This window comes from Sinocyclocheilus anshuiensis, unplaced genomic scaffold (genome assembly GCF_001515605.1).
Source record: "Sinocyclocheilus anshuiensis isolate Anshui unplaced genomic scaffold, SAMN03320099.WGS_v1.1 scaffold813, whole genome shotgun sequence".
NCBI lineage: Eukaryota > Metazoa > Chordata > Actinopteri > Cypriniformes > Cyprinidae > Sinocyclocheilus > Sinocyclocheilus anshuiensis.
The window spans coordinates 1,298,848-1,322,774 of NW_015540942.1; the positions used below are offsets into that span (position 1 = coordinate 1,298,848).

At 37.9% G+C, this 23,927-nt stretch overlaps 1 protein-coding gene and 1 long non-coding RNA gene across 2 annotated transcripts in view; one reads left to right on the forward strand and one right to left on the reverse strand.

Moving 5' to 3' along the window:
* LOC107689636 (peptide YY-A) overlaps positions 1-3,047 on the reverse strand; it is a 48,305-nt gene extending 45,258 nt beyond the window's left edge. Inside the window, exon 1 of the mRNA XM_016487721.1 lies at positions 2,970-3,047. The gene's annotated coding sequence lies outside the window, so the exon portion shown is untranslated. The remainder of the gene's footprint in view (positions 1-2,969) is intronic.
* A 288-nt stretch (positions 3,048-3,335) lies between these two features.
* LOC107689637 (uncharacterized) overlaps positions 3,336-23,927 on the forward strand; it is a 51,239-nt gene continuing 30,647 nt past the window's right edge. The window contains exons 1-2 of the long non-coding RNA XR_001634355.1: positions 3,336-3,923; positions 4,694-4,772. This is a non-coding gene — a long non-coding RNA (uncharacterized LOC107689637). The remainder of the gene's footprint in view (positions 3,924-4,693; positions 4,773-23,927) is intronic.

Consider the following 23,927-nt stretch of genomic DNA (forward strand, 5'->3'; position numbering starts at 1 on the left):
CTCTCGTCTCCTCTGAGGCTGGGACTGTAAATAATGTGCTCGTCTGTGCAGCCAAAGACAGAACAGTTAGCATGTTTTGCTCAAACTTTAGCCATGGCATTAGAGCTGGTACACCGTTGTCGCTTGCAAAATTAAAATGACGGCGCCGTGGGTGGAAATTTACAGATATAGGGGCAGTAATATTATAATGAGATCCCTTTGCAACGTCACTAGGGGAGCAAAATCAGCCGTGCTCGTTTTTTCAGAGTCTTGCAGAAAAATGCTTACCAAAACAAAGTTACTGGGTTAATCTTTTTTCACGTTTCCTTGGTTGGTAGATGCACTGGGGACCTGATTATAGCACTTAAAACCTGGAAAAGTCAGATTTTCATGATATGTCACCTTTAAAGCCCGTTGAAAATCTGTGGAATGGTTTGAAGACTGCAGTCCACAAATGCTCACCATCAAATTTAACTGAACTTGAGCAGTTCTGCAAAGAAGAGTGGGCAGTTAATGCAGTCTAGATGTGCAAAGTTAGTAGAGACAACATATCCCAGCAGAATAAAGGCTGTAATTAAACCAAAAGCTGATTCAACAAAATACTGACACTAGGGGGTTATCCTTTTTCCAACTCGGTGATTCTGTCTTTGATTTTTTTTTTGACATGTTGGTGTTATAGCTTTCACTTGGATGTTATAAGTTGCACTAAATACAGCTGGATAAAACAAAAACTGGCTGCAAAGCAACAAAATGTGATTATTTAAAGGGGGTTGATTCTTTTCTATACCAACCGTATATGAAGTGATTATTTAAAACGGGGATCTTTAGACATTTCTAGCCAAAGACCCGAAGTAAAAAACCTAGACAAAAGACCCCTGTTTTAAATGGCCACAATGGCTTCACTACTTAGTTCCATTATACCTCTGAAGAATTCATAACATGAAGTAACACAGAAATAAAAGCTGCAAAACATCTAACCAAGGCTTTAACCATAATGTTTTGCATAATCAGGGCTAAAGACTTTGCCAAAACTGCGTGGTGAAATCCATTTTTTCCTTGGACAGATTGTCCTGTCTGATTATGAGCACTCTAAAACCTCTATATAACCTTAGACATGTGACAGGTTTCTAAATATAGCACCGAGAAAAAATAGATTTCCCCCAAATGTCTGGTTTCATTTTTTCATTGGTTGAAGAAGGGGATTATGTATCATTAGAACAGCCATTGAAGCCCTTAGGCCAAGCAAACCAATAGTGACATGTCTCCATCTAAAGGATAGTTTATTTTTCTCTTCTGTTAATGGGACGCTCCCTGATTTGCAAGGCGATGGGCCATTTAGGCAAAAGGTCTTGTCATTCATTCAGCAGTTGTACTATTTGCAAACACACTCTGCAACGATACCAAGAGGGGTCACTCAGAGCGGGCAGTAATATTGTACACAATGATGAGTAGCAAACAAGTAGAGGCAAAGGCTGCTCCTAGAAATAGCTCATGTAAACAAGATGAGAGGAGACAAACTGACGACACCTCCCTGCTGTGAAAAAACAACAACAAAAAAACAAACAAACAGATTAAACCAGTCTTTGCTGGTCTCCCAACCTACTTAGTCCAACAATCTGGCTTGATTTTTCTTCTTTAGTGGCTTACTGACCCTAATTTGCCTATTTAATTGGCGTTTCGCTGTGGATGGCTTCTCTTCTGTTTGAAGTTCTTTGTTGCAAAAGAAGACCTTTTGCAACATTGATACCGTGTCCTTGTCGTCACAGTAAAGTGGTGAAAGGTAATTTACTGTAAGAGTGTGGATGTTCAGAGTTTGCTTAAATTCAAGGCATCATCACAAGATCAATGGTGCTTGCAGTTATTTTTCACACAGTGCACATCACCATGTTGACATCTGTTCTGAGACCACAAAGGACAGCAATGCAAATGTTGCTTAAAGCCTTTTGGAGCGCTCTACTACCATATTATACACTGTAAAAATGAAAAGATACTTGAGGCACCATTTAGGGTTTTTCAGATTTACACACTGGTGGAACTTCTAGGCACCTTATGAAGACGGCTCAAATATTCTACCATGCACTAAGAACTTCAATATATATTTCCTCTATTTCTTTCAAAGACTTTCCCATATGATTTAGGGTTACTGGAGGTACTGTTGTGTTTACAGTTCTTGTAGGAATTTATGGATTCCATTTTGTTCCTCATACCCCTATTCCATAAAAATGGTGCCGTTTTCACATACAGTGGGTACGGAAAGTATTCAGACCCCCTTAAATTTTTCACTCTTTGTTATATTGCAGCCATTTGTTAAAATCATTTAAGTTAATTTTTTTTCCTCATTAATGTACACACAGCACCCCATATTGACAGAAAAACACAGAAATACCCACTGTATATGATATTTGTAAATTATATCATATTTTTAACAATACACTTATTTTAGATAGGAGTTTAAAAGACCTACAAATTTACATAAGCTAATTTTTTCAAGGACCAAATGTTATTTTATTATATATATATATATATATATATGACGAAAAATCATAGTAATCAATTCACATAGCAACTGGAGCAATGTACAGTGCAAAATATTTTATATATGTCTGTCAACTGAATGTGCCGAATCACATAGGCAGTTTCACGGGTTACATTAACATATATCAATAGTCTGATTATTCCCAAAAATCACGATAAGAAATTACTTGGATTAAGATCTTTATGTAAACAGACCAGTGGTTTTCAACCTTTCTGATTCCAATGCCCCCCATTGTCCACAACACCATACAAAGGCCATATGATTTTTCCACTTGTTTGTGATACTGGATATATATATACACGTTTAAGAAAAAAAAAATATTGACCTAAATTCAGTACAAAATGCCCATGGAATCGTTTTAATTTACATGACCTTTTCAGGTCTAGAAATCACACTTTTAAAATTAGGCTTTTTCAAGACAATTATTGAGTGAGAGAATTAAAATAATAATTACCTTGATTTTTAGTTGTTTTGGTTTGCAGAAGTTTGCAGAAGCCCCCTAGTGGGCCCTGGTCGAGAACCACTGATATAGACAAACCTCTTTAATCCATTTACATGCTAATTCTCATTACTTTGATAACCATGTGTGACCGTTTGATCACTATTCACTGTTACACAAACCCACAACACAAATGGTTACATTTAAATGCAGCAGGTTTTAATTTGCCTACTTCCAATGCAAAATGTTTGGTGGTTCTAGGGCAGGGCTGTCCAAACTCGGTCCTGGAGGGCCGGTGTCCTGCAGAGTTTAGCTCCAACCCTAATTAAACACACCTGGGTATTCCCTCATTTTGTCAGGAACATGCCTCAAATGTCTCATTTACAGTATTTCCAACCAACCTAGAATTTGGGTTCTGCCAGTGTGAGGAACCTGAAATGGTTCCTCAAGTCTCTTTTCATTTTTACAGCGTAATTCTGCAAGAGCTTCCAGATGATGTTTACAAATGTTTTTCTAGGCAGCAGTGACCTGAAACACAGCCTTGCCCTAATGCAAAAGCACTAAACTTCCTGCATAACGCGCTGTGGTTACATAAAGGCAGGCACCAGCTGAGCTTACGTTCAGGGGTATCGTGCCCTGAAGTGACACCGTGCTCAAGGGGAGAATGGGAGGAGACGGTGGCGTAGGCTGGCCGGTGTTCGGTTTCACCAGCTCTCACGTGACCGCAATGGCTGCTTGTCTGTTCCGTGCAGTGCATCATCCCTCTACCGCCCAGCGAATGTAGGCTACAGCAGTTTGCTCGCTTCGCTGAACTATCGGTGCGGCCACTTACCACCCGCCGAAGCGAAATTCCTCTACACGTTCAGCCGAACAGCTCACCGGCTGAGAAGAACCACATTTGGGAGAGAAATTAAAGCGTCTCGGGGTTCAACGTCCACCAACCAACACAGCGGTAGGAGGAGTCAACAGGTATTGGCGCTCTCTATTTACGTGACAATACAATCGCTAGGCTGACAGGTAGTCACATTGATAGCGACTTGACAGATGTGGAGCAGTGAATAGCGGCGTGTCTTTCGGCGCTCAGGTGCGCTGTGCTACTTAACTGTAAAGCTGTCCGTTGAGTTTGATCGAAACCGCATACGGGGGATAATAATGACCGGTCTTCGGCAGCTACGTATTAAAATGCGCTGTATTGTTCCCTCACCTGAATGAGCAAATGTGTCAGTGAGAGCTCTTGCAGCAGGTCTTTCGTGAAAAGCGTCGCTGCGCTGCACTAGCTGAGCGTCCTGTATCGACTTGAATTTCGTCGTGCGTCGACTTTATTCAAGCTATGTATTGTTGCTGGCCTTTTAAAATCTTAATCATGTTATGCATTTGATAATATAGGCACATATAACATGTTGAGCGCGATTTAAGTGTGCAGTGCCATGTTAGATCATAATGAATTTAACTGGGTCACAAACAAAAGAAACAAATTCCTCTATATAAGTAATTTCCTGCGTGGATTAACTCGGCTGAAATGGTTTAAGAGCATTTGGGTCAACATGCAATATTAATACTGAGCATACTGAGCACAATGTCAGGGTTCACTTGCCCAAAGCTGCAATTTAAAGTGATAGTTCACCCGAAATTCAAATTAACACAAGAATAGAAAATGTACTCATTGTCATGTTGTTTCAACCCTGTATGACTTTCTTTCCTCTGTGTGTGTGCCTAATAACAGTTCACTTTCATTACAGTGAAAGTGAATGGGGACTGAGACTGTCGTGCTGTCTAATATCTCTTATATTCTTCGGAAGAAAAAAGTCAACATGAGGAGTGAGTAAACGACATAATGTTAATTTTAGAGTGTGCTATCCGTTTAACTGCAACAGTATGAGGATGAAATGAGTCACACTTGAGATGCATTGAAACTATACGGCATATTGTGTAAGAAGCGAGGTGTTTTGGGTTAGTTCTGTTTTCGCAGTTAAATGGGAAGTTCCTCAACCATCTGTCTGCAATAGAAAGAGGAATGGGTATGATATTTGCTTCCACTGCCACTTTCATGCCTGTCGTCTGCAGAGACACATGCCACAAAGCTTGACATTTTGATTTTTCCGCTCATGAAAGCATGTGCATGCTCACCGTATCACCTCCTACGGTGTTTGTCTCAAACCTTCCATCAGGGCTCTCTAATGTTCTTTGTTGTTCCAAAATAGCAGGGAGGGGAACACAAATCAGAGTGCTGTCCTTGTCATTTTTTCAGAAATCTGATTTTTAAAAGACCGTGTTTTCACACTGCTGGATATTACTAGGTGACACGCCTCTCTTTATTTTTCTATTTCTCCCTCCCCTCTCCAGTGGATGGATTTTAGCGTAATCTGTCATTAATCATTTCAAATTGTCCACAGTATTGTAAATTGATGGAGCTGATGATTAAATATGTTGGATCCATGTCTTTAAAGGCTTAGTTCACCCAAAAATTTAAATTGTCATCATTTACTCACCCTCATGTCTTTCCAAACACGTAAGACTTTTGTTCATTTTTGGAACACAAATGAAGATTGTTCATCCATTTGAAGTCTATGTAATCATAATTTTTTTTTAAACTGCGTATGGACATTATAAAAGTAATCTATATGAATTGAGCGGTTCAGTCCAGGTTTTCTGAAAAGACATGATTGCTTTATATAATGAACAGATTTCATTTTAGACTTATTCACTTACACTTTAAGAAAAGTCAGTAAAGTATAGGCCACAATGTACTGCAAATATGAAGGAATTTTCTGTATAGATTTTTCACAGGTGTTTTTCCCATATTTTGAATTATGCGTTGCATTGTGCTGTGTTGTAAAGTTAAAAGAAATATCCATAAACTTAGAATAATAGAGCTTCCATGTACCATATTTGATGTGCTCTATTTATGTGCATTTATCATTGTTTTCTGTACTTTTTTTTTTTTTTTTTAGGTAGACAAGGCTTTTCATGAAATGAAAGATTCTGAATTGCCGGTCAAACTTCTTTATAACGATCCATGTCGGCAAATAAACAATGAGAGATGCTGTTGGGTGTCAGATATGCATAGACAAACACATTTTGATGTTTACAATGAAAAAAGTGAGTTTTTTTTCTACAGTAAAAAAGCTCTTAATATAATCAACCAGAGCAAATCCATAAAACTACTTTTCTTGAGGCTCAAACCTTTCTTGAAATGTGATGTTTCATTGTTAATATGACTCATTACTAAAATGTTTGCATGTGCTCTTTTTCCACATACACATAATGTGTCTGAGTCACTGATACTGATCTTTTTTTTTTTTTTTTTTATCAGAAAACATGCAGCTGCAAATAAATGACTGACCTCCATAATTGTAAAGAAAACAAGGAGGTCATATGACCAAAGGAACAGAAATCTTGCCGTAAACTCCGCATATACAGCACTGAGTAAGAAGGTTCAAAGCTGCAACAACATGTAAAAGCTGACATTAGTTTACTGGAGTTTTTTATTGTTAATTTTCACTGTAGTGTTTTTATACAAAATTTCTAAAAGTAGTCCAGATGATGTTTACTTTGGCATCTTTCTCATTTAGTCTTCTTTCTGGTCACAATTTTTCATCTTTATGGGACTCAGGTAGCTCAGGTATTCAGGTAGCTCACCCTGCTCAGAGTCCTGGCAGACTTGCTTCATTACACCTGCTTCTCTTGTTCCCCAGTTTGTTATGTTGTGGTGGAACAGGTGAGAATGGGATTTGTGTCCTAAAGTGGATTTTTATTAGGGTTTCAGGCATTGTCAGATAAGGACAATAAAAATTGCTGACCTTTCTTGAAATAGGATATTTTCATCGCTCTTTTTTTTCATAGTCTACCTGACTTGCTCTGTCTGTTTGGTAAACAGACAACCTGTCAGCACCCTGCTAGTGGCGTTACTCGCATGTGTATTCTTTACGTGTTCTTTTGTTGGTGTGGACTCAGACTAGATTCAGCATTTTTGCCTTAACCCAAGTTTTTAGGTTGTCTATTGTTTTTCAGTTCTCCTTCAAGTAGTTGTCCCATCTACCCACCTCACTTACATTTAGTCATTTAGCAGACAAGTTTATTCAAAGCGACTTACAATTAAGAAACGACAAGCATTTTATCATACAAGAACCAATAGTATTCATAGTACTGATATGATACCCTACGCAAATAACTTTTTTCCTATTGCCTTAGTAGAAGTCCTCAGTCGCAGCATGTTTTATAAGTAGGAGGAGTGAATCGTGATATAGCTTTAGTTTTTGTTTGTTTGTTTTTAAATATTTTATCTGCAGTGTTTTAATTAGCTAGTTAGAGTTAGCTGTTAGACAGATTGCATGGTAAAACCCTTTAAACCCAGCTCATAAACATGCAGGTGAGCTGTTTATCTGAGCTTTTTGTGCCATAAACGTGTTTTGAAATTAAAAATAGTAAAAAAAAAAATTCCTATGTAAATGTCCCCAAGAGAAGCAGGTGATCCTAGTCAGCTGAGCCTAAAACCAGCCCAATTATTATTCAAGGCCACTTAAAACAGATTAATCAATTAATAATTTGGTCAACCCACCCCAGAGTACAGGTGCATCTCAATAAATTAGAATGTCGTGGAAAAGTTCATTTATTTCAGTAATTCAACTCAAATTGTGAAACTTGTGTATTCTGTACATGATTTTAGATTTTTATAGATTTTTTTCCCACATGCCCTTCTTTCTTACAAGATTGTATCCTGGTAAATGTATAAAAGATGTTATGTCTGCCTTCCCATTTGTATATTTGAAAGAAAAGGCCACCCAGGCTTTGCTCACATGTCTGCAATGTTACTAAAACATCCCCATATGAAAGCAAGACATTAATGACTAAACCTTCAGAAAGAGAAGCAGGAAGTAGGTATGTTTATTTCCCGTCAGTCACAATTTCCTTTGTAAAATATGCTTTTCAGCTAGGCAACGTATCTTTGTTTTGAACACATTGCCTGATGAGTGGCATCACATGCAGCCTTAGGCAATGCAATCCAAGGACAGGCTCGGTTCTAATGACCGGAATGATTTCACGAGAAACATGCGCTCAGTCCGTGACACAGTCGCTTTGTGTTTTTACTTGATATATACCAAAACTTGGCATTTACGACATATAATTGGAATAGGATTGGATGTTTTCCTTTTAGGCATGTCTCTGGTGAGTGTGTCATAGAGGACGGGGAAGCGAGTGACTCTTGCTCATGGGCTGTACAGCGGGAGACAGATGGGAGGAGGTAAATTAAACAAGCTGCTCTGGCCTTCTCTCCTCACTTTGACAGTGTGTCAGCCACGGTGCCGGGTCTCTGTAATTATTTAATGGCCGGCGTTAATGGGCTCTGTCTGCCTGGTTGCCCCCCTGGCTGCCAGGAGAAAGAGAATGAAATTTGAAGGGAAAAGGTGGGCAGGGTTGTGTACTTACTTGACCATGCAGTGTGTGTGTGGATGAGACAGAGTTGTCTTGTTTCTTCTCAGAACATAATGGTTTCTATGCTAGTAGCTGCTGGTAATTTAGGTTATTCTCAAGTCCTGCATGGACCGCTGTCACATAAAGTCACAACAGCTTTGCTGCACCCATTGTTTCTTGCCATCAGTGGTGTATTTATCTCACTCACCCTTAAGCAGTTTTGGTGCAGGGAATGGAAAAACATCTGGATTAGCTCTGTAAACCCCAATAGCACGAAGGGGGAAAGTCATATCCACATCCAGTGCGTTGAATGTTGCTTTGTTAGGGCAAATTTCAGTTGAAAGTGCTCACTCTGAAGAACTGAGCACTGTTTGTGAAGTTCTCAGGGTGAAGGGCATTACTTGTATGTTCATATTTGTCACATTTTAAATAGCAATGTTATGTTCATACATAGCAGTAAAATTCATGTTTAAAAGATTGTTGATCCAAATACCTTTTTTGCAATAAATGAGTTTGTTGCAAACTTGCTGTTGATCTTGCCTAGTGTGTTTTGTAAAAAATCCATTCATCCATCCATCCAGATAAAATGTATATTTCATCTTCAAATTATTTCATCAGTAAAAGAGTAAGAAAAACTGTGTTAGACTATAGCTCGAGCTGCGAGGTTTCTCTGGATAACAGCGCATGTACAGCCGGCTAATGGGAGCTCTGTAAACTGGGTCTTTATAAAAGGTGTTTTATTGTGTATGAACTGGTTTTGAGGACTGCGAACTTGGCATTGCTCAAAGATCTGGTGAGACAGTGTCTGTAGACGGCGTCATATAGGGTTGCGTGGAGTATCTTTGAGAGAGTGATGAAAGGCTGTAAAGGAAAGTTTGTGTGGAAAGGCCTTATATGGAGATAGTCTGGGTGTGTTTTATGCAAATGACTAACCTCGTGCACTATCTGCTCGTTTAGAATACTCCAAATTCACTAACATTAAGACAAGGTTAAAGGGGTCATATGATGCGATTTAAATTTTTCCTTTCTCTTTGGAGTGTTACAAGCTGTTGTGCATAAAGAAGATCTGTAAAGTTGCAAAGACTAAAGTCTCAAATCCAAGAGATAATTCTTTATAAAAGTTAAGAGTCAACCACGCCTACCTAAAACGGCTCGTTCTAACACGCCCCCACATATCTACGTCACGATGTGGGAAGATTTGCATAACGCCGCCCAAATGTTCACGCAAAGAAAGAAGGCATAACTTTTATTCCCACTGTAGTATTATTGTCCGCTGCCACCATGTCGTGAAGGACCTGGGTGCTTCGTTGTGAAAGTGAAACTACTTTGGTCTTCCAAAAGAGGACGATATCCGCTTCGTCATGCCTGGAGCTGATCCGTGCTGGTCGCTGAGGAAATACATCAACTTCGCGCTGTGGATCGCCGGATCGGCTTTCACCATGGACGAAGCGGAGTCCAGCCCAGGGTCATCACATGTGGTTGCTGCAAGCCCTCCGGACGCTCCTTCGTCGAATCCGCCGGCTGCCACTCACTCAAGTGTGACGCTGTGTTTCGTTGTGAAAGCGCAACTACTTTATTTGGCCTTCCAAAAGAGGACACGACTAGAAATCAGTGGTTAAGTTGTATTTACAACACTGTTCCAGAACAGTTTAACCAAAATATTCAGATGTGTCCAGCACATTTTATGGAGGACTGTTTCCTGATCCCAACATCATATGACCTCTTTAAGAGTAAATTAATGCGTGTATGCATATATTGTGAATTAGGCGGAAAGTTTTCGTGAGAAGTTCGAAATATAAATTTGAATAATCTACGCAATTATTAGTGAATGAGACCCAGTGACTTCCTAATCCAAACTGGATTTCCTTTTATTCGCTGCAGCCCTTTAGTAATGGGAGGAGGAGACTTGGAGAAATAGATCAAATGAGATGATATGATATAATGAACTTGAGAGGTACAATAAATGGAAACAATTAATGTGAAGTGAAAACACTTATGAATTGTTTATGTGATTTTCTAAGTGCCCTGTCTGTCTGTGTGCATGACCGATTGAGGGTGAATTAAAAATTTCACACTGGAGGTGGGCCAGTATACAATTACTCAAAGACCCACCACACTTAAAATTTACTAAATGGTTTCACAGCTAATATGTATTCCAGACATAAGGAGCTGCAAGCATCTTTTCCAGGTTTAAAATCCTCTAGTTAAAAGAAAAATGAGAGAAAAGCAGGTAACTTTAAGAAAAAAACACTACATATTTAGATGTTTCATGTGTACTGTATGTTTTTGTTATTATTGGCTTGTTTCTCTGCAGGGAGATGGTATTACAGGGTCAATGACAGTTACAAATAAGAGTGTCCAATATATGTATTCACGTTAGTTTCATGGTTTTGAAAACTTTTATACTGTTTTCAAGAAAAAAAGTTTAAACCAGTGTAACCAACTAAAATACACCGTAATTACATGTGAGTGTACACATTTTAATCATTTTCAAAAATGTTTTTTAATATTTATTTCGTGTTTTTTTTTTTTTTTCCCCTGCAAAGAATAATTGTAGTATTGATTTTATAAAAAAAAAAGTATATGGGGGTTTTACCACATAAAATTTACAATTTAAGTCATTATATGTATGAATAACATTTATAATGTATTTTGGAATACATTTTTAGACCCAGACAAACAAATGAGCATCATGCCAATAATCCATTAAACAGTTTTTCGATTTGCTAGAATTTTGACCAAAAGAAATCTTAGATACAAAGCAGATATGCTTTAGAAAATGCAATTAATTGTTGTGTTAGGAAATGTTAGTGTTATTGTATTATTCCACAGCACAAACCGACTGTGTGGCCAGCATTCAGAGGTGGAAAAAGGTGGAAAATCTGTTGGGACTTGTCAGACAGAGCCGCCGATCTTTGGAGGTGCGTGACAGTGGACCTCTTCATGTCTCCCCCGTGAGTCTTTGAACCTCCTCACGGCATGACACAACAGTTCAAAGGCTCCTCTCCTAACTCAATGCGCTCGTAAAAAAAAAACAGCGTGTGCAAATCTGGAGCAGAAGTGTCGCTGCACTGGTTCCCTCACTCTTGATTTATAGCCCCCAGTGCACCATGGACACTAGTTCTCTAAGTTGTAACCCAGCCATGGCAGACTGCCCCCATAATGGCGAGCATGTAAAAATGCTTTTAGCTTTGTTCATCCTGTGCATTCCTCTCTTGCAGTTCTTCAAACTTCATAGGGGTTTGTTTTTTATGTTTCATATTGCCGTTAGAAACTACAGAAGCTAAGAGATCCATGAGTAGTGAGGCACAGGAATATAGTTTAGCTAGACAAGAGACTACATGTTACACGCTCGCTTAAAAACACATGATCAGGCTACAGTTATGCTGGTTTTGTTAATACAGTATGATGACTAAAATGGTGATTTGGGGGTTTTTAGTGAGATTTTGCTCTGAATCCATAGGATATCATATGATGTATTCTTGGACGCCACAGGAGACTGGTTCTGACTTTTGGCAACTAGCACTGACTCATCCAAACTGCAAATCGGGGGGAAATCGGGGCAAAATTCGTGTAGTGTATTCCAGCCTTTAGTTGAAGTGAAACAGATCCATAAAGAGACTTCTGCAGGTCCATTTTCCATAAGCTCCGTCTGATTTGTGGCATCAAGTCTACATCTGATAGTCTGTTTAATGAAATGAATATAAAATGGTTTAAAGGGATAGTTCACCCAAAATGAAAATTCTGTCATTCCAAATTTGTATGACTTACTTTCTACTAGGGCTGTGCGATTAATCGAAATCGAATCGAAATCGCGATTTGAGACGTTGCGATTTCCTAATCGCAAAGTCTGTGATATGGACGCGATATTACTCTGTTCCAGAGCATATGCATGATAGTGATGTCCGGTTCGCGAACGAATCGTTCGATTTAACCGGTTCTTCTTAGTGAACCGGTTGAACCAGTTCACCAAATCTGACTGAATCATTTGAAACGGTTCGCGTCTCCAGTAAGCATTAATCCACAAATTACTTAAGTTATTCACTTTTTTAACATGGCTGACACTCCCTCTGAGTCGAAACCCAAATTCTTAAAATGAATAAATCAATGTAATACTTTAATAATTGACTTAAGAAATACAGTTCTTTATTTATAAAAAATAAACAAATATTTTCTGTGAAATTCAGTAATTAAGTTCATTCTGTAAAAGTAGTTATACCACAAAAAAAAAACAATAGAACCCCTCCCAAAACACAATACAAAATGTAATGGATTTCAGGGTTATAATGGGAATTGTATTGGTTTTAATGTAAACTATAATGGTGTCTATTTGATGGATTCTATTGGTGGGATGTAATCTGGCAGATGGCAAACAATAGAACAACAGTAATTCCTATTGGAATAATGCCCAAAACAAAAAGGAATTTTGTAATGGTTTAATGGAAACTATAAGAATTTCTGTGATGGTTTCTATTGTTTTTTTTTTCAGCAGGGTAATGATACCCATACTGTGCTGCACATTATTGGCAATATTGAGCTGAAGCTTGACTTTGCAAATTTAAAATCGCAAATCAAATCGCAATCGCAATATCTGTCAAAAAAATCGCAATTTGATATTTTCCCCCAAATCGCACAGCCCTACTTTTTACTGTGGAACATAAAAGGAGATTGAAGAGAGTGTAATGTGCGCACATCCAAAAAACTTTGGGCAGGTGCTCGATCATATGAAACCCTTCACAGTCAATAAACAAAAATTGGCACACTGCCACTACTGCTCTCAAAGATTTATAAAAATCACAACGTTACAACCCTAAGGTCTTCGTCAGGTAAAACAACAAGTGAATCAGAAGAGTATATTTTATTATCAACATGATCTATCACACCTGATACTCTTCTGATTCACTTGTTGTTTTACCTGACGAAGACCTTAGGGTCGAAACGATGTGATTTTAATAAATATTTGAGAGCAGTAGCTCCCGTATCGGTTCTGTTTTCAGTACTGGTGAATAAACGATACATTCTTAGATGTTAGTACGTGAACGTTATCTTACACATTTTATCTCCCCACCAGATTAATTTGAAATAAGTTTGATGCATGTTCGCTAATCCCAATTCAGAAGAGCGCACACACAGCCTGTGTCTGTGAATGCGTCTCATACTCGCTCCTCTCTGCCCCACGCGGCGCGAATCCCGCGTCACGGACGAGCCGTTCATGCTTGCCGCACTAAATTGGCACACTGCCACTACTGCTCTCAAAGATTTATAAAAATCACAACGTTACAACCCTAAGGTCTTCGTCAGGTAAAACAACAAGTGAATCAGAAGAGTATATTTTATTATCAACATGATCTATCACACCTGATACTCTTCTGATTCACTTGTTGTTTTACCTGACGAAGACCTTAGGGTCGAAACGATGTGATTTTAATAAATATTTGAGAGCAGTAGTGGCAGTGTGCCGATTTTTGTTTATTGACATAAAAGGAGATTCCCATTGACAATGTAATTCAATGGGAACAGAAACTTTTTGGATTGACTTAAATTAGTTTTTTTTTTTAATAACTGGACTCATTTGTTATCCCCTTGGAGCATTTCAAAAGACACTTTTGATCACTGTAGTGTTTTGTTGTCTGCTTTAGAAATGCTTGATCTTGCACAACAAATACAAGCCCAGTTGATCCTCAGGGTTACTAGTCCCGTGAGGATGTTACTTTGTATAGTTAGCCAGACTTGATAAACCTCTTCAAATAATGCTAGACTACCCAGACAATCGATTCAGCTTTGTATGATCCTTTTAAAAGGGATAAGTATGGTTGATCTGAAGGTGATGTTCTCATGAGGACGAGACTTAACAGGTGGCTGAGCAAGTGGCTGGTCTGACAGACATGTCCTATGATGTGATGTATGATACCTCTATTCTCCCCTACACTAGTGTGGCCTCAGACACTCTGTAGACCTTGAAAAGAGAGGCCATTTGGTGGATTATCATGACAATGGAGCAGACCTTCCTAATGGGGATGACAATGGAGCCCAGATGAGCTATGAGAGCAATTCTCCTATCTTGGGCTGTTTCTGTGCGCTCAAGGTTGTGATCATTATGTCCTGTTGTCTGGTCTTGATGTCTTGGAAACTGTAGTGAATAAAGCAAAAGGAAGTGCTTTGCTTGATTGTGTGCTGTAAGGACATCCTCATGGTTTAAAAGAAGTAATAGGTTGTTTGCTATTCAGTCATGCTGGAGCTGATGGATTCAGTGAAGAAAACACTGTGATGTTGATCAGTGAAGCGAAGGCTGAACTAGACTATTTCAGTCCACAGTTTAAAGACAACAGCTGCATTAAAGGAATGTTCCTGGTTCATTACAAGTTAAGCTCTCTTGACAGCATCTGTGGCATGCTGTCGTTTACCTCAGAAAATAACTTGGACTCGTCCATCAGTTTGTACAAACAAACAGTACTATGCTTACAATGGAAATCTATGGGGAAATATATCCTATTTAAACAAAAATGTGCAGCACATTGTTTGTAAAAGCACTTTGGACTTTGCTGGGTTATTTTTCATGTATTGTTTTTATTTTATTTTTATTTGTCTCTGTTTAAATAATCTGTTGGAGCCCACATGCATCAAATGAATGTTAAACGGATTTCTGGCCTTGTATGGTCATGACAGGAGTAGAAATAGTAGTAAAATATAAATTTTACAAGTAGTAAAAATAGAATATAATTTTGCACAGACAAAGTTCATTTCATATTAATGCATATAATGTTTGTTGTGTATTTTTAGGTTTATTTTGGTGCCGTGCCTTGCATAGAGTATAGCATAGAGTTTCATTGTATGTGTTTCTCTAAAACACAAATCCATTTGCAAAAACTGAGAGACGCATCTAAACTATTTTCTGTGGTAAACAATAGCATGTTACAGATTTTTAGAACAGTTTTGCACTTATTGTACCAGGAAAATGTCAGTTGTGATGCAAAACAGTTGAATTTTAAGCACGTCCATATTCAAAATGTAAACAATGGTCAGGGATGAACCTTCTCATTTGGAAATTAATCTAGATGAAGAATGCAGCCTGAAGTAGTCACTTAAATTCAGGAAGACCAGTCATTATAGACTGACCATTAGTTTCCAGACATGGTAAAAAAAAAAAAAAAAGACTCAAAGGAACAAAGTTCCCCTGAGTGGAGTAGAGGTTGGACAGGGTCCTCACGTGAGGTTTGCTGATACCAGAGACACAGGATATCCTGTGGAGCAGGCTCTGGAATAGGAAGTGCCGCAACGCAACTGGCACCAGTGTAGGAAGCAGCTCTGAGGAGACGCCTGGGATCTTGGCAACCATTTTATAGGTGTTAAGTGCGCCAATGGCTTCTGTTTTAACAGAGACTTCCCCTTTTTGGTGACAGTGAGTCGCCTTTCCTCTGGATGATCCTTTCATCACATTTCATATTATTTGTGCGTGTGCTTGTGTAGTGATTTAATTCATCCGCAAATGATTTATTTTGACCCAAAGGCATCTTTGATTCAGCACATTTATTGATAGGTTGTTTTTTAACAGTAGTGAGTTCATAATTATCGGGATCAGTTGCATGACTGTGATATTGTATATGTTGTGGTTGGCTTCTTAGACTTTCCTGAACTGGACTAAGAAGTCAACCATAACTCCACTGCATCTCTAGTTGCCTCCTGGCAAACAGAGAAGCTAATTTAAGGCCCATTGTCTTGCTAGGGTTGTCGGCTCTGCAGCTCCTAAACTTTGGAATAGTTTGCCTGTAAATGTGAGACTTGCTCCTTCACTAGCCAGTTTTAAGTCTGTTCTCAAATCTTATTTGTTTTCTCTGGCATTTGATTAATGTCAGTTTAAGGTTTTGATGTCAGTTTGCTCTGATTCTATTTTAATGTGTTTATTTTTCATATAATGCATGTTTCCTATTATGCTTTTTATATACAGTGTTTTGTTGTACAGCAATTTGGTGCAACTCTGTTGCTTTTAAATGTGCTATAGAAATACATTTTGACTTGACTTGACTTGTAAGACCAGCATAAACTGAAATACCCTGCTTAGAATTCCTCAGTTCACAATTTGTTTGTCACACTATGCTTGCGACCTTGAGTAAGACTTTTATCGCCATCTGCTCCTTAGTCATCCTGGCCTCCTGCTTTGACCCCTCTCTCTGGACGTTTGTAGTTAGCAATGAACCAATATTATTATTCTGGTTGATAATTATTTTCATGCTATGACCGATAACTGATAAAGGGGCAATTAAAATGCCGTACTATTTAATTGCCCCTTTATCGTGTGTGTATGTATGTGTGTATGTTTAAAATGCAGCAATTTAATTTAGGAATCACAACATTATAATGTGCGTGAATAAAAGTGGATAATCATTGTGATATTTGCTAAATATTAAATCTAAATTTTTATAAAGATCAATCTAAAGATTAAAATCTAAAGATTAATTTAAAATTAAAATAATCTCTAATATGTTGATTTGTCACAGCAGACTATTATCAAAGGGCTTTTAATAGTAGCCAGTCGCAAATTGGTAATGCATGCTTGTACATGCGCATTGGCTATATCAATATGCGTTTTTTTTTTAAACATATTTTAGCATTAAAAAAGTTTTCGATATTTGAGTATTTTTCAATTCAAATAGTAGTTAATCTTTCATGCCTGAAATAGCTGTCCGGACGCATTGCAAATATGGTCGCAGAGTGAGCTGATTATTCAACAGTGTGTGCTGCATTATGTCCACAAAATATAGACTTGAAGGAGGACTGCAAGGGCTTAGGGTGGCATTTGGGACAGGACCCATGTCTGTATCTGCTCATAATCTCCCAAGTTACTCTGGGACATGCATAAAACATAAATGGGAACACATGAATCAGTTGGTAAGTCCAGCAAATTGCTAGGTACAACTTAAAGCTAAAACCAAAGACTCTGGTAGAGATGGATCAAATTAGACTAGTATACTTAGCAGTATATTCTCAGATGATTAATGATAATCTTTACTTAGACTCAAGGCACATTGGTCCCCTAAAACTGATGCTAATTGTCATGAACAAAGTGAATTCCACTATAGTTACAGTCCAGGGGCTCCCTCCTTTTGCAGAAAGCACTCTCACCGCAGCATGGAAAATCCTTCACTCTTCCCTCTAGTTTGGGAAGAGGGCCCTAATTTGGCTGCTTACCTTGGCATACCAAGCCTAATGAAGTAAGTTCGGCTTGGAGTGTGTGGTCTGCAAAAGCACCTGTGTGTGTTCAGGTGTTTGTGTGTGTTTGCGTGTTTCATACGCGAGGGATTGAAGATGTAGATGTCATTGCTCTGTTATCTTTTTGTGCATGCACTGCATTGTCTCCGCTCGTCAGTATTGTTGGCTGGGTTTAGCATGTGTTTGACTGCATGTCTGTGATTTGTGAGTGTATAACTGAATGATTTAGGAGGGTGTGTTAGAGGGAGTGAGTGAGTGCAGGGTGGAGGAGAGCGGAGTATGTGTGGTCTGGATTGGCTTATGAGTCTCAGTCTAGTAAAATAAACACTCTAGTCTGCTAGCCCAAGAGATTATGCTACATTTTTGATAGCCACAAAAAAAAACCTCAGCTGGAAAGGCTGCATCATTTCCTCGACCTCATTCTGGCATGGTATTATAAGTGTATGTCAGTGTGAGTGTGTAGCGATTTATATACTCTTTCGGTGTTGTTGAGAACAGAATCTCATAGGTCTACTTAATGATAATGAACCAAACTGTTATTCAAAATGCCAATACGTTATATACAAAAAGTGAACAAAGAACCTCCTCTGAAGCTGTCGGTCACTTCAGTTCAGTGCTGAGTTCTGAACGCTTGCGAAACTCCCAAGTTATTTATATAACAAAATCGTATTTACATTGTACAGCTTGTTGGTAGTAATGACCGCATTCGCAAAAGTGCAGAACACAGCCAGTGAGTTTGCATTTTGAGTGACATAGAGTGCTGCTGGAATGAGTACTAAAACCTGAGGTATAGCATTTTTGAACTTCTGCTTTCATTGTCCCAAAGTCATTGTTTTTTTTCGAATGTGTTTTTGGTTAAATGACAGAAATAAGATCTGTGTCTAATACAAGCTTTTATTCTATGACAGATTTTTTTCAGGCTTTTACTATACTTGAAAAAGGCAGTTGCTAGTAACAAGTGGCTATATTGGGCTACAGAGGTTGTCGGGGACTTTAAACGGCATCACACTGAACGGGAAAACTCATCTACTCGCTAGTACGCTTTTACAGCCTTGTGGTATTTATATACCATGTATCGTACTTTTGAAAACTATTCTAACTCAAACTTTCCAACTTGAAAATTTAAACAAAAACTCAACAAAACTTTACATTTTGTATAAAAACTGGAAGCTTAGTGGTGGTGACACTGAAGTCACGAGACCATGGTGTAGTTTGCTTACAGTCTAACTTTTGCTTTTTACTTCTACTGATTATATGGCTTCAAAATTCATAAAGTTTGTCCATCATTATGAACAAAATGTGCAAGAATCAATAATTTTGTTGGTCATAGAGCTTATGTTCTGACTGCAATATTCCAAAGAAAAAATCCTATTGGCTTTTTGTCGAAGATGCCATGGTGATGGTAACTTGCGTTATCCCTGCAGCACTCTGAGCAGATTTCTTCTGCTGCAGTTAAATGCCTCTGTTTGGCCATTACATTCACAGGCTCAACTTGAATGTATGTGATTGGCTACAATGCTCAAAGTAGAACAAATAGAGTATAGAAACCTTTGACACAATGGGAGTAAATCTAAACAGAACTGCTGTAATCGACACTGTTCACGATTAGTTAATTGCTGCAGTTGTGATCGTAATCACAATTTCTTTCCCGATTAATTGTGCAGCTCTAGATTATTGTGATTTTTGCTGCACAATGTATTCAATAAAAAGCTATATGAGAGTTGATTTGCCAGTGCATCTTGTTTATGTGTTTTTTGTATTGTGTGTGAGATGATCAAATGGGCTTCTTTTCTGCTGATTTTGTGCTGTTGTAAGCCCATCAATTCTTCCCCAGTAATTCAGTTTGACACGTCTGCTCCGTGCCTGCCAAATACCTGTATTCCCTACCCTACTTCTCCATGTTTTTAATGTGTGATTGAAGACAGATGTGGCTCAACATCTGTACAGCGCTGGCAGTACCGCTGTGTTTCTACAGCTGATAAATCGGTGAATCTGCCAGTGCTGAATGTCTCACAGTGAAATTTACTTCCCAACATTCTCGTTCTGACCTGCAGCTGCACACGCTGTACCTGTGGACATCTCATGATCCTTTCGCCAGGTACTGTTGTCAGAAGTCGCCCACAGTTATTTGAGAATAGAAATGTGTTTCTGCACAGGATCCTGTTGGGATGATCAAAGGGATCTCCTTCTGTCCAGCCAATCAGTCACTGTTAATCACATTTAAACACTTTTTAATGATCATCACAATGTTAGCACAGCTATACAATGACCTCTGTTCACAGTTTATTGGGTCCGGGTCCATCCGAAGCGGTCCTCTGTTCGTTAGTTTAGATCAGGGGTCTCCCACCTTTTTGTGAGTGAGGGCTCCCTGAAGGGATAAAATAGTCTCAAGGGCTACTTGTTTGATAGATATATATATATATATATATATATATATATAATATCTTGATATCTTGCCATTAATAAACATTAATGATTTCTCACAAGAATTTTAAATGTTTTTTAACAATCCAGGAAAATATTCCAGAAAAATTTATAAATATAGCCTATCACAATATTATTTTTTTTCTTCCATATCATACAATATTTACCATTTTATGGGGAAGAAAATGCTTTCCACATGTTTGTTAGACCTTGAGAATGAAGCTAAACATAACTTTGTTCACAATGAAATTCCACAGAGGAGCTACGTTTTAATTTAGGGCCCCATGAAATGCATTTTATTTTTCCCTAAATTCTGTGTTTTCCATTTGATTTTTTATGGATTCTGTGTTTTATGATTCAGTTCAAATTTATCATAAAAAATGGTGTCTAGTGAAATTAATTAATAAAACTTTAGCAATTTAATTAATCCTTTAAATGTAATCAAATGAAAATCAATTGGAAAACAATTGCAATTTTTTTTTTATCAGACATGATGCTGCACAACAGAACTGTATAAATTAATAATAATAAAAAATATCTTGGTTGTATGATATTCCTTAAAAATAATAATATTATTATTATTACTTTGAGAATTGCATTGTAGTATACAGTAGTAATATATTCAGTCATATAATTTCACGTTAAACCGAACTTTTATTTTGACGGTTTGTCGTGAAGGTCTTTCAGTTTGAGTTTGAGTCTTAGTTTTAGCATGTATTTGACGGTATTTTTTCCTCAAATGAAACTGCATAAAGCTGGTGAAGTGACTCTCAGAGCAGCTCTGAAGATGAAGTGCATGTGTTCATGTCCTCATATATTGAGACGCAGATGCTGAAAACACCGCGAGTCACTGTGTTTGAGTTTGTGTATCAGATGAAACTACTCCACACATTCACACAGACACACAGAACATGCAGACTTGTTAGCGACATGCACTGACTGGTTGCTGTAACATTTATTTCTGTTGTGTGATAGGATGTTAGATTAATCCATATTGAGTAAAAATGTCCAGAGCTTATCATCATTATTAACATAAATTTTATCATAATCTCGATATGATATCATTTATCGCCCGGCGCTAATTTAGGCTATTTATAGAACGTGCTTGGCGGGCGACTCAGAGACTCCATGCGGGCTACCAGGTGCCCACGGGCACCACGTTGGTCACCACTGGTTTAGATTGTGCAAGATCATGCACAGGCTTCAGAATCCCAGTGGATACCCTTTTAGAGAATCAGAAGAATCAGGAAAACATCTTGATTCTTTTTTTCTCCCTTTGTTGTTCTTTTTGTAGACCTACCCTGTGGAAATGTCTATTATGAATTTGGACACAAGTAATAAGCATAAAGATGAAACAAATATAAAAAAATTATAATGCAGGGAAAGTAAAAAATAAGCCCAAATGGGCGTAAAAAGTAGAAGTAGTAGAATAACAAATCATGCTACCATATCGGCAAAAAGATTTTAAAGAAGAAACTTGGCGAAAACAAGAAGTGTGCTAGAAGAACCTCTGTTATTACCAGATACAGAGAGGCCCCTAGACAAAACTAAACTACATTCAAGAGAAACAAATCACCAGGAAATTAACAATCTGTCATCATGTACTTGTTCCAAATTCGTTTTCTGTTAATCTGTCTGTGGAACACAACAGGAGAATTCGGAAAAATCTTTACACACCACTTTTTCATACAACAGCAGTGACCTTCGGCTGTCAAGCACAATAAAAAGAACTATAAGACTGGTCCAGACTCATGTGCTTTATTCCAATTCTGCTTGATTGCTTTGGGAGAACAGAATGAAATTTAAGTCATTATTTACTCTCAAATCAAATCATTCATGGACATCATTATACAGCTCTCAAAACAAATATAGCGTTTATGGTGCAGGTTATACATTAACACCATCAAACATAATTCATTCTCGTGTGTTTTGTGACCAAGCATCATGGTGTGAAATCTGCACCATATTTAATTTGAGCACTGTATAATCATTTGCATGAATGATTTGATTTGAGAATGAAAAATGACTTTCAGTCTATTCATCACACAAAGCTATTATAAATCTTCAGAAGACAAATACGGTACATATGGACTATTTTAATGGCCCTTTTTCACTATTGTTGTATGGAAAATCTCTTTTTAAATTTCTTTTTTACATTTTTAAGTTTCAACGACATGGGGGTGAGTATTGTATTGAATAAATGGTAACAGAATTTTCATTTTTGAGAGGTGCAAAACTTAAAAAGAAACCCAGTAGACCAAAGTTTTTTTTTATTTTTTTTTTTTTTTTTTTTTAAGGATTCATGAACCGTTTTGCTCCTGGCAACTGGGCAAGATTTGAAATATTACATTCACCGTCAAGATGTTGTTTTAAGGCTGAAATTTTAGTTTCTAAACTACTTTAAACCACACTAGAGTATTCAGGAACCTGTTTTCTTCACGTTTTTATGTGACATTTGTTAGTTAACAAGAGCCATTGGTGTTCCTGTTGTCTCAAAGGTCTTCAAGTCTTCCTTTCAAGACGTTCTTACCAATAAAGACCTGGACTTTAGCATTTAGACTGGTTTCTGACTGAGTACTTACGAACAAATTAACAGTGCTTCTGTCAACACCACCAGCAGGCACAGGCTGATCTATAATCTAGGAAATCTGGTTCCCTGGGCAGGGCAAGAGTCTCCAGTATTTAATCCCGCTGTAATCCTTACCTTCACGCAACGATAGCGCAAGTCCTGAGAGAAGGATTGATTTTCCTAGAGGGGGATGGAAAGGAGGGGGAAAGACTGACGAAGGCCTCTCTATTTATGCTCATGGGCCCGGAGAGGGGAAGTTTCAATATTTCATGGTACAGCTCGCTGCCCCACTTTCCAGAGTTTTAAAAAATACAGCTCTGGCTAAAACGATGAGATTAGTCACGCCTCACTCTGAATGCTCAGGTTTTCTACACACTAACGGAGCTCCTAAAATGAAACACAGTCTGGCTGTGATTAGCTCTTGCAAAGGAGAGGTTTATGCGCTCTGATGTGTCATAGATCCTTGACAGAGCCAATAGCACTATTCAGACGGGATTAGACAAATTAAAACAATGTTTGAGGTGGTGATTTCATGTACTGATACAGACGGGATTGGAATCGCTGTAGTTTTTACTAAAATGGGAGTGCCTATTCCCTGGATGTGGATGGTCATGTGATCTGGATGCAGTTGTCATGAAGCCAGCTGAAATAAACAAGACTTCTTCATATTGTGTGATATAATCAGAACGTTATGTTTTTAAGTGAAGAAATTAATTAACATAAGACACTGCTACTGCAGTGGCTGTTCTGAGCAGTCTGTATGTTTCCATCCAAGCTGTGAATTTAATGTATGTAAAAAATTATCACAGTATCGAATAAAGCAGTGTTTGTATCATGTATATGTGGAAATTGGCACAAAATTGTTTAGAACACACCTTTTTAGTAAAGATTTTATTATGTAGTTATTATTGCTAGCATTATAATTATTAAAACAAATGTTTTAATAAAAAACATTTCTGGGAAAACTGCTACTTTTATTTGGTCAAATGACAATCTGAGATAAAGTAAATGTTTATTGTTATGCATATTTATGCACAAGTCTTCTAACAAAATTGATATATATACAGTATCTCACAGAAGTGAGTACACCCCTCACATTTTTGTAAATATTTTATTATATCTTTTCATGTGACAACTCTGAAGAAATGACACTTTGCTACAATGTAAATTAGTGAGTGTACAGCTTCTATAACAGTAAATTTGCCGTCCCCTCAAAATAACTCAACACACAGCCATTAATGTCTAAACTGCTGGCCACAAAAGTGAGTACACCCCTAAGTGAAAATGTCCAAATTGGGCCCAATTAGCCATTTTCTCTCCCCGGTGTCATGTGACTCAGTGTTACAAGGTCTCAGGTGAGA